Below are 8,901 nucleotides of genomic sequence, written 5' to 3'. Positions count from 1 at the left end.
TTGATTTTTGAATTATATCCAAACTTATCTCCCCAGAAATTTCGAGTTGCATGTTGATGATTAGTTACTAATCGTTGCCTAATTCCTTCTATGGTAATACAATTTCAGAATGATGTAATGGTTGTATACTTAATGTAAATAATTACTAGATTCATGGATGACCTAATCAAAATCTCAAGAAAAGCTAGAATTGTTAACCATGGTTTGTTAGCTATTCTAAGTGATTAGGGGTGGACCATCCCATAGTCAATAGATAAGAAAGTGTTTGTTCAAACAAATACTACTTTTCTAAGATAATGACTAAGTCTGAAAATAAAGTAGCAAATAAAGGAGATATTTATTTCTTGATTTCAAAAGTGTTCTATCATCTTATTTGACATATGATGATCCCACTACCTCTGTTGTCTTGTCACCACCGAAGAGGTTAATACCATTTAGTTTTCTTAGACATAATTCACGATACCTTGTCGTAGTGGGAGAGTTTCTAGGAACTTCACTTCTTATGACTTGGAAGACACTAGTGATTAAAATCCATTTTAAGTTTAAACAAGTAATGGATTGTCAAGATAAGAAACTAAGAAGAAAAGCCAAGAGACCTATGGTTTAATCCATTCACATGGAGCAACCTAAACTTTCTATTACAAGGACATAAAAGGAAATTTTCGTTTTTAAGTCTATTCAATAAACTTAACAAAACTTCCCGTTCCTAGTATTATAGGTTTGAGTTTATCTAAACCTATGGCTTGTGGTATACCTGGTAATTACTTACTCTAATGCAAGCAACTTACTTTAGTAAGATGCTGAAGCATTTTCTTTCTAATGGCAATCTATAGAAGCTTCTTGACTTCTAGGCATAGATTTTATTTATCTAAGGAAAAGTCTCAACTATTCCAGAAAAGATAGAGCCATGAAAGAATTTCTTATATCAACAGTGAGAGGTCTTAGATATGCTTTTGTATGCCTTAGACCAGACACCTGCTGTTGAGTGGGAGTAATGAGTAGGTATCAGATTAATCCAGGAGAAGAACATTGGAAGACAATCAAGTAAATCTTAAGATTAAGAAGAGGAACTATATGTTAGTCTATAAGGGTGTGTTTAAAAATCTTAGATTACACCATATCAGATTTTAAAATTTGCCTTTGTGCTAGTAAATCTTTCTGATAAGATGGTGATTACTGTGGGGGTGGAATAGTGATTTTGGAGAAGTGTAAAAACCTATCTGAAGTCTCTAGGTCTACCAGAGAGAGACTGAATGTTAAAGATGCAGGAGAGGTACTTATTCAGTTTAAGGAAAGTTCTATACATCTTTGGCACCATTCCAAATTGCCTTAACTACTAGTGTTAATTTCCTGTTTAACCAAAAGTAGTTGCCAAAAGGTATAGAATCCAGTATCCCAAGAGAGTAGACATATAGAGAGGAATTTCACATTATCAATGATTTTCTGATTAAGGAAGAGTAATGGTGGAGAAAAGGTTGTGTTTAATTCAACCTTTCAGATCCTATTACGAGGAGTTTACTACTACTACACTTGATTTGTATATCAAGGTGTTGAGATTATTTGAAACGCACTTTTTGTTTTATATTAGTGCAAGTGGGAGTTTGTTGGGTTTTATGCCCTAAATAAAACTCATTTCAATATAATCAGATTTACTTATTAATATAGATCAGAAATAACATTTAATGTTGCATGGTTCACATGATTTATTTCATGATTATATATGTACATAATGTATAAATTCATCTGAAACCCTTTTCACATACTTGATCCTATTTATTGTGCTGTCAACACATTGGAAAGTAAACATGACTATGTGAATAAAGATTCCTAGATTTATCAGACATAGGGTTTTGCTGATATGATAATCTACAACAGAGTTTACTTGCATTTGGAGAAGTGCTATGTTCTTTCTAGAGCATTGGTTAAAGTAAAGCTCAGGTTGGATGCATGGAGTATGCAGCGGAAGGGACCGATATTGAACTTTGACTTAGATTTATTAAACTTACCGTAATATCTATTCAAGTCAATATCGCCTAGTTGATCCTAGATCAAATGATCTTAATCCTGTTATGATTAGGCTCAATCTCAAGAGGCTATTCGTGTTCTTTGATTTGTTAGTTAAGCCTACTTTTAGGTCAGGGTGATACGTACATTTTGGGAACACGGTAGTGCAATTGAGTGAGAGCGCTAACATAAACATGGAATCTATAGCTTCTATCTGGCGAATAGTAAGTAAAGGATGATCTCTTTTGAGCTTGACCAAACGAAAAATAAATGGTGGAGATCTCATTTCACATAAGCTGAAATATCATTTATACGGGGTTAAGTGTTTTAAGGATTAAATACATTGTAGGGTGTAACAGTAATCTAATCCCTTTATAGTGTAGATCATTCATATAGAGGATCATTGATCAAATTAGGATTATAACAATGGATAACTAATGATGTGTCTATATGGTGGAACATATAGAGCATTCTATATACTGAGAGTGCAATTCTAAGTTCTATGCGTGGGTTCAACAAAGAATTAATAAGTTAGTGAATTTTAGTGATAAATTCTTGATCTACTTATTGGAAGCTCGGTTATATAGACCCATCGTCCCCGCACTAGTTGAGATAATATTGCTTGTAAGACTCATATAATTGGTTTTGATTAATCAATTGTAATTCTCAAATTAGACTATGTCTATTTGTGAAATTTTCACAAAGTAAGGGCGAAATTGTAAAGAAAGAGTTTATAGGGGCATATTTGTTAAATATGATACTTTGTATGGTTTAATTAATAAATATTATAAATGACAATATTATTTAATAATTATTTATAGTTATTAAATACTTAGAATTGACATTTAAATGGTTGAATTAGAAAATTGGCGTTTTTGAGAAAATCAGATGCAGAAAAGATAAAACTGCAAAATTGCAAAAAGTGAGGCCCAAATCCACTATGCATGGCCGGCCACTTTTGTAGGGAATTTAAACTGATATTTTCATTATTTTAATGCCAAATAATTCAAACCTAAACCTAGTGGAATGCTATAAATAGATAGTGAAGGATTCAGGAAAATTACACTTAAATTTTCTATTTTTGCTTCAGAGAAAAACCTGAGCATTCTGTCTCCCTATCTAGCCGACCAATCCCTCTCTCTTTCTTGCCTCTTGAATTTCGAAATTCTTAGTGTGAGAGTAGTGCCCACACACAGCAAGTGATACCTCAATCATAGTGAGGAAGATCGTGAAGAAAGACTTTCAGCAAGAAGGAGTTTCAGCACTAAAGAATCAGAGAAAGAGATCCAGGTTCAGATATTGATAATGCTCTGCTACAGAAAGGAATCAAGGGCTAGATATCTGAACGGGAGGAGTCATATTATTCCGCTGCACCCATTGTAAGGTTTTTCTTAACTTTATATGTGTTTATTTCATCGTTTTAGAAAGTTCATATTTAGGGTGTTAATCAACATACTTGTGAGTAGATCTAAGATCCTGGTAAAATAATTTCCAACATGTAGATCATCTATTAGAGGATCATTGATCAAATTAGGATTATTAGAATGGATAATTTATAGCGTATCTATATCGTGGAACATATAAAGCATTCTATATGACTGAGAGTGCAATTCTAAGTTCTATGTGTGGATTCAACAAGGAATTAATAAGTTAGTGTATTTACTTGGTAAATTCTTGACCTGCTTATTGGAAGCTCGCTCATATAGGCCCATGGTCCCCATACTAGTTGAGACCATACTGCTTGTAAGACTCAGATAATTGATTTTAATTAATCAATTATAATTCTAAAATTAGACTATGTCTAGTTTATGAATTTTCACTAAGCAAGGGCAAAATTGTGAATAAAAGAGATTCTAGGTTGTATTTGTTAATTAAGAGACTTTATATGTCTAATTAATAAATATATTAAATGACAATATTATTTAATAACTAATTTTTAGTTATTAAATAATTGGAATTGGCATTTAAGTGGTTAAATTAGAAAATTGGCGTTTTTAAGAAAAATGGGATGAAAAATGACAAAATAGAAAAATTGCAAGTGGAGCCCATTATCCTATACATGGCCAGCCACTATGCATTGAATTTAACATTTATTTTTTCATTATTTTAATGCCAAATAAATCTAACCTAAACCTAGGTGATTACCTATAAATAGATAGTGATGGCTCACACTTAAAGTGGATGAAATTTCTTGTTTTCAAATTATTGAGCCTCCTATTCTTTTCTCTATAGCCAAAACCATTCCCTCTTCTTTTCTTCTTCAACAATTTCAAACCTTGAGTTAATGAGTGAGTGCCCACACACATCAAGTGGTATCTCAATCATAGTGTGGAAGATTGTGAAGAATCCAATCAACAAGAAGGAGAATCAGCATCAAGGAAGGAGAGAAAGAGATCCAGGTTCAGATCTTGGTGATGCTCTGCTACAGAAAGGAATCAAGGGCTAGAGATCTGAACGGAAGGAGTCATTATATTCCGCCTGCACCCAATGTAAGGTTTCCTAAACTTTATATTTCTTTATTTCATTGTTTTAGAATTCATATTAGGATGTTAATGAAACATACATGGCAGTAAATCTAGATCCTGGTAAAATATTTCCAACAGCTGGCCTTAGAGCCATGGTAATAATTTACTTTCATGAAATATGAATTAAAACGATGATATGTATTGATTTGGATGGTTTCATGTTGGTTTATGTGCTTATGTGATGAATGTATGTGTTGTACAAATTTTTTCCATGAAAAATATTTTTTCTATTTTTCAAAATATTTGATTTGGATTCCTTGTGAAAAATTAAGCAATTTTGTTTTTAACGGAACTCGATTTCGATAAAAATTGAAAAAATTATGAGTTTTTAAAATTTGGGTGCATTGGCTGTCGAGTGGGTGCTTCGAGTGCACCAGGCACTCAGACAAGCTTGGCACATGCGCGTGGACTACAGGGGATGCTGTCTGTCTGAAGGCGTGTCACGCCCGTGTCTTCAGACATGGGATGCTGCAATCCGCCCGTCAGGACCCTGCATCCGCCGAGGTTTCTCAGCGTCCTCCCCACCTTCTGCGCGCGTAAGGCTGATTTGCAGCCTACTGGGCTGCCTACACTCCCAAATCCGATTTTCATGGGATTTTTCCCAAAAATCCAATTTTTCCAATTTTCAAACCCTAAATTTAAAATAAAATATTATTTTTAAATATATTTGAACTTAAATATCATTTTTTCAAATTAATAATATTTATTTTTCAATAGATTATTATTAATTTTGATATTTTGAGGTTTAAATTTAAAAATTGATTATTTTATTTTTTAAATTATGGTCAATTTATAAATTTTGTTAATTTCTTTAATATTTATATATTATTTTATTATAAGATTAGATATATTGATATTTAACATATTTTAAATTTAAAAGATAACTTTATCTTTTTTTTATTTGAAATATTATATTAAAATTATCTTATATGAAAAATTAAAGAATTAATAAATTTGAAATTAACGTAGATATTTTTATAGATATTTTAACCATAATATTTTCAAATTCAAAAGTTTATTATTTTGTTAAATATTTAGTTATTTATAAATTATAAGTTTAAAAATGATATTTTACTATTTTATATCATTTTACTTATTAGATATTTATAAATTATATTTTGAATATTTAAATAACTTAGATATTTTTGTAGAAATTTGAATATTGCTTAATTTGACATATTTTGACATATATTAGGATAATTATTATTTATTTATTATTTTATTCTTAAAATAATAATTACCTAACCATATCTATTTTAAAATTGGTTTATTTTATTATTTTAATTTTATTAAATTATAAGATTTGAAAATGATATTGAAGATATTTTTTCAAATCATTGATCTTATTTGATATTTAATTTAATTTGATAAAAATAATTCAAATAAACCTAGTTATTTTAAATTAGTTTTCATTTTTTTTAATTTTAAATTTTGAGATTTTTGAGGTTGGTTTTAACAATCCTAAATTTTCAAAACTTGGTTGGTTAGTTTAAGAATAATAATTTAATTATATTAATATCTTATTTCAAATCTGTTACATGGACAATGTGTTTTTTTATATATATTGTTTATTCAAAACTATTTTTTAACAAACCTATTATTTATTTGATCTAAATTGCTATGATTAACTTGTTGACACATCCAATGATCTGATTTTAACCATAGTCCAATTGTCAATAGATCTTATAAATAATTTCTAACAGGTAAATTTTGTACTTCTTTCATCTATGTAAACCTAGTAACATGATAGGGCCCATCCAAATTCATTTGACCTGTGTGAGCATATATGTTTGCTATTGGGCTTAGAAGCGTATAGGAAGCCCATTTAAGTTTTACTAAGTAAATGGACTAGGTTGCTAAAATAAATTTTGACATAAATAAATTTATTTAGGCCCAATTAGATTTGGGCTTATTCAATGAATAGCAATTGTTTATTTAAAGGTTAAATTCCTCTCTTTTGGGCCTTGTGTGAGAGTTAGGGGGCCAATAGCGGTGGGTGCGACATACTGAACCCAACTCTCCCTCACATGAACTACCCCAATTGTGAAGGCCCATTTGCCTTATTTAAATAATTGTATTACGTTAATTATATTAGTCTAACCTAATTAAAATTGAATTAGCAACATAATTAGCTTTAAAATATATGAAATTCATTTTTTATTTAATATTTTAAAGTTAATTTTAGAAAAACACTTAGTTAATGATATATATTCTAGATAGTTATTTCTAGTACTAATTATATTTTCTAATATTTAATTAGGAAAATATTTTAAGTTGTAAATTAATTATTTATTTTAATTAATTTTGGACCAACTTAATTATAGAATATTTTTTCTAATATTAAATTAGAATTAATAATTAAGTTTCTTTTATACTTGATTATTTAATTCTTATATTTAATACATTTAATTAAATTTAAAATTAAATATTTAAGTTGATTTCATTCTTGATACTTAAATATTATTATTTTCATGATATTTAATTAAATAAAAAAGTATTTCAAGTTGGAAATTTTAATTTCAAGCAGATTAAATTTGAACAATTTTCAAAATATATATTTTATTTTATTTTATTAATCATTTTTTTATTATTTTCGAAATTGCATTTTTTATTTAAGTGCAGAGAAATTTCGAATTTTATTTGAAAAACAGATTAAAGTTGAAAATTATTTATTTTAATTTTGGACCAACTTAAAACAATAATTTTTTTTTTCATTTAATGATTAATTAAAATAAATGAACTAAAATATATTATAATTAGAAAATGAATTAATTAGTCAATGAAAGTCTAGATACATATTATCTGTTATGCTTGAAGTATTTTCTAGTGTATTTAATTAAATAGAAAATTAATATTTAAGTTGATTTTCATCATGATACTTAAATATTTGAAATTTTCTTAATATTTAATTAAATAGGAAAATTATATTTTTTGTTGAAAATTAATTTTTATTAATTAATTTTGGGCCAACATAAAATTAGAATATTTTTTTCCAAGATTTATTTTTATTTTATTTTAAAGAGCAATTTCGAAAAATTGTATTCTTATAGACTTTAATTTTTCGATATGCAATAAATGTTTATAGAAAATTAAATTTGAGTTGTAAATTAATTTAAATTAATTTTGAAACAACTTAAATTGAAGAATTTTCTAAATATTTATTGGAAATTATTACTAAGATGGAAATAGTTCATTTTATTTTTATATCCATCTAAGTATAATTTTATAAATATTAAATAAAAATTTATATTTAGAATTTTTCATTCTAAATTGGAAATTTTAATTCAATAAATATATATTTAAAATAAATAGATTGCAATAAATATTAGAAGAAAATACATTTTAAATAATGAGCTTTATTATTAGGATATTTGATCTCCATTGTTAGTTTTACATAGCTATTGTTTAAGTAATCCTCCCTAATGGAGGATCGTTCATTAGCAAGTTAGCGCCGTAGAATCTTGAAAGATAAGTACTATTTTTAAGTGTTTATTTTAGTATGGATCACCCTAATGGTGGCGACTTTAATAGACTTGTAAAAATATGAAACAATGGTGGAAGCTCATAAGATAGAATGGCCTTGACTCTCGCCTAAACGGGACAACGCTGAATTCTGATCTTGATCGAATAAAAGGTTGCTAGAATATATCATTTTAGATGAGCTGACAACTCTATTCAGTGGATGGCAAAATTGCAAGTGGGGCCCATTATCCTATACATGGCCGGCCACTATGCATTGAATTTACCATTTATTTTTTCATTATTTTAATGCCAAATAAATCTAACCTAAACCTAAGTGGTTACCTATAAATAGATAGTGATGGCTCACAATTAAAGTGGATGAAATTTCTTGTCTTTAGAAAATTGAGCCTCCTATTCTTTTCTCTATAGCCGAAACCATTCCCTCTTCTTTTCTTCTTCAACAATTTCGAACCTTGAGTGAATGAGTGAGTGCCCACACACATCAAGTGGTATCTCAATCATAGTGTGTAAGATTGTGAAGAATCCAATCAACAAGAAGGAGAATCGGGATCAAGAAGGAGAGAAAGAGATCCAGGTTCAGATCTTGATAATGCCCTACTACAGAAAGGAATCAAGGGCTAGAGATCAGAATGGAAGGAGTCATCATATTCCGCTGCACCCAATGTAAGGTTTTCTTAAACCCTTATGTGTTTATTTCATTGTTTTAGAAATTCATATTAGGATGTTAATGAAAAATACTTGTTAGTAAATCTAGATCCTGGTAAAATATTTCACACCAAGCAAGTCAAGTACTCAATCATAGTGAGTAAGACGGTGGTAACCAAACCCGAAGGAGAGAAAGAGATCCAGGTTCAGATCTTGATAATGCTCTGCTATAGAAACGAATCAA

This window comes from Cannabis sativa, chromosome 8, assembly GCF_029168945.1.
Source record: "Cannabis sativa cultivar Pink pepper isolate KNU-18-1 chromosome 8, ASM2916894v1, whole genome shotgun sequence".
Lineage (NCBI taxonomy): Eukaryota > Viridiplantae > Streptophyta > Magnoliopsida > Rosales > Cannabaceae > Cannabis > Cannabis sativa.
Note: the sequence above shows the minus strand (reverse complement) of the source record.